Source organism: Empidonax traillii, unplaced genomic scaffold (genome assembly GCF_003031625.1).
Source record: "Empidonax traillii isolate 1590-97213 ecotype Southwest subspecies unplaced genomic scaffold, ASM303162v1 scaffold1665:size134340, whole genome shotgun sequence".
NCBI lineage: Eukaryota > Metazoa > Chordata > Aves > Passeriformes > Tyrannidae > Empidonax > Empidonax traillii.
In genome coordinates, this window is record NW_020956858.1 from 131,588 (window position 1) to 134,340 (window position 2,753).

The 2,753-nt window shown below is 43.5% G+C and overlaps 1 protein-coding gene across 1 annotated transcript in view; it reads right to left on the minus strand.

Moving 5' to 3' along the window:
- Nucleotides 1-1,798, minus strand: part of KCNJ15 (potassium voltage-gated channel subfamily J member 15) — a 14,508-nt gene extending 12,710 nt beyond the window's left edge. Inside the window, exon 1 of the mRNA XM_027908250.1 lies at nucleotides 1,656-1,798. The gene's annotated coding sequence lies outside the window, so the exon portion shown is untranslated. The remainder of the gene's footprint in view (nucleotides 1-1,655) is intronic.
- Between the last annotated feature and the right edge of the window lie 955 nt (nucleotides 1,799-2,753).

The window sequence follows — 2,753 nt, forward strand, 5'->3', positions numbered from 1 at the left end:
AAAAAAAAAAAAAAAAAAAAAAAAAAAAAAAAAAAAAAAAAAAAAAAAAAAAAATTAAAATTCCTAGGCCTTTTAAACGTCTAAAAACCTCAATAGTATTGAAAGTAATGGTAGGGTTGCAAAAAGGCCAGGAAGCTGGCAAAGGGGAAAAAAAAATCCTTTTCTTTCAGGGGCTGAGTTTTGGTAACCTTTTGTTCATCTATTCCTAGTGTAGAAAGATTCAAATCTAAGTGGGGAAAACCAGCACACCCTGACCCAGGAGGAAGGTGGGTGTTGTTACAGTAGTAAAGCTTTTCCTCTGGGTCTCTCTTACCTGTGTGGTGCAGCTGATTTGTGCTTCATGAAGGCAGAGTAATGACAAACACAGAGCTAAACGCCAAAAAAGCTAAATTTTTGTCTTATCTGCATGGCCAGGACGCAGCAGCGAACCTGGACCAGTGATCTTTGCAATCCTACAAAGCACTTTTCCGAGGGAGAAGGATGGGGTTTGCCGTGGCTTCATCCTAAAACTTGTTACGAGCTGATTTTCTCAGGAAGTTATTTGGTTATGAAGAATTGCCCTGCCTGTGTGAACAAGTTCACGCTGTGCAAAATGTTTTCAAAAAGCAACACCAGCAAAAAGGGAGAGGAAGAATCCACTTCCCTCGCCCGAATCTGAATTATTTTTTAAGTGAATGTCTTTCTCTCTTAGGCAAAGCGCAGGTGATGCTGCTGGCACAGCAGGGACACATATAGATAACTTAATTATTTTTTATAATTAATTACTTTACTGTGAATTAGAGAGTGGGCCCAGTATTCTCTTTGAGGGACGTAGAAGCTTCAAAAATCTCCATTCCTACTCAGTTTTCTCTGCACGACAAAGATTTCAAATTGCATGGAGTGCCGTTTCCCTTGATTGTCCAGGTCTGATAAACAGAGATCAAACTCAGCTTCATCTCAAACAAATGTCTGGGAGCTACTTCATAAAAACAAGAGGGTTAAAATTTTTAAATGCTGGACAGAAAATTCAATAGTGCCCAATAAAATCAGAGCATGTGATATTTCATAGGCAAATATTGATGTGCTTTTACACAGCCTGTCCCATCCTCTTGTCCATTCCTTGGCCCTACTCTTGTCCCATCCAAGCACTGCCTCCTCACCAGCCTCATGGACAGAGGCCACAGCTCCAGGAAGGACAGAAATGGTCATGGGGGTCCTAAAACCCCCTAAATTCTGGAGTCATATCTAAACCAAGGCCTTCCACCTGTCTCTTTGAGGTGATCAGGGATGAACTAAAACCACCAGTGACGCTTTTCCACTGTTGCTGTAGGGTTGCTTATCCTCAGTATTGCCCAAGAGTTTTATTTCAGGGGCACTTTTCTCCTTTTTTTTTATTTTTTTTTTTATTTTGTTTTTCCTGTTCCTGACCAATCCATGGATGTGGTTAATTTAAGGTTTAAAAGGCTTTTTCTCACACATACACACACCCCTGTATATGTTTTCCACTGAAGTCTGTGCTTTTTCCTAGACCCACCCAAATTCCAGGACATGGCTCACTTGTGTGCCAAGCTTTCAGGCTCTCCTTGCAACGAAAGGAAAAATGCCCTTTTTTTCCACTTCTGCACATTTTAGGGGGAGAACCCCACAAAGGAGGAGCAGGAGGAATTTAGTTATACCTGTTATTTCAGAGCAGGAACGGGAAAGAGTCCCAGTGTTGTCCCTGGGAGCTCTCAGTTCCTGAGGAGCATGGGGTCCAAGCCCCAGTGCTCTGCTTGGGACTCTGAGCTGCAACTGTGGAGTGCTAAAGGAGATTTCAAAATTAATAATTAAAAAGTAAAACCTTCTGGTTGGTAGAATTCCATTCTTTTTATAGGAAGTACTTAGCACTCCTGAGTGCGTTGGTGTTTTAGGAGAGGGATGGAAGAAACTCAAAGATTAATGGGGAGAAACGTTGGGGAGTTTTAAGTGGAAGTTACAGTTTTCAGCTGTGTCACTCCCTGCTCCCTTTAATAGGGTGTTTTAGGCTACCAGCAGCTTCATAGAACCACAGAATGGTTTGGGATGGAAGGGACCTTAAAGATCACCCAGTTCCACCCCCCTTCCACTGGACCAGGTTGCTCCAAGCTCCATCCAACCTGGCCTTGGAGTTTGTGAGAGGTGATGGGCAAGAGCAAAGGGCTCCTCTTGTTCCCCAGAACAGCCCAGCAGAGGGAAAGCTGCAGGGATTCCACCTTCTCTCCCTCAGGGCTGCTCATGGGGTGGCAGGAGGTTCATGAGGAAAGAGCCATCAAAACGCTGTTCCCTCCTCCTGTTCTGGCACCTCCAGAGTGACCCCCCCGTCCCCTGGGGCTGTAACAACACAAAAACTCCATCCAGACCCTTTTCCACTGCGCTTGCCTCCGTGGGGATTCTCTGAGGTCTGATTTAGGCTGGTCCCCTTTGATTTCCTCTTCTCAGTGAGGGAATTAATAAATCATCTCTGGCTTTCAGAGCTCCCCAGCTTCATGGAGCTTGTTGGAACACAATTCCTGAAGCCTCTGTTCACCTGCCAAGCTAAGCTGAAATTAGCCCACGGATTTAAAGACGTGGGCTGGTTTGTATCCATTCACTCTTAGGTGATGGAAATTAAAATGTGCTGGGTTAATTATTTATCCTTTCCATCAGCAAAACGCTCACACTGTACAGAAGGTTGTTGTCACTCTCACATACCTGCAAAAATTGGAATAATAATAATATATATATTTTTAAGAAGAAGCTGTTTCCTGAGTTTCTTG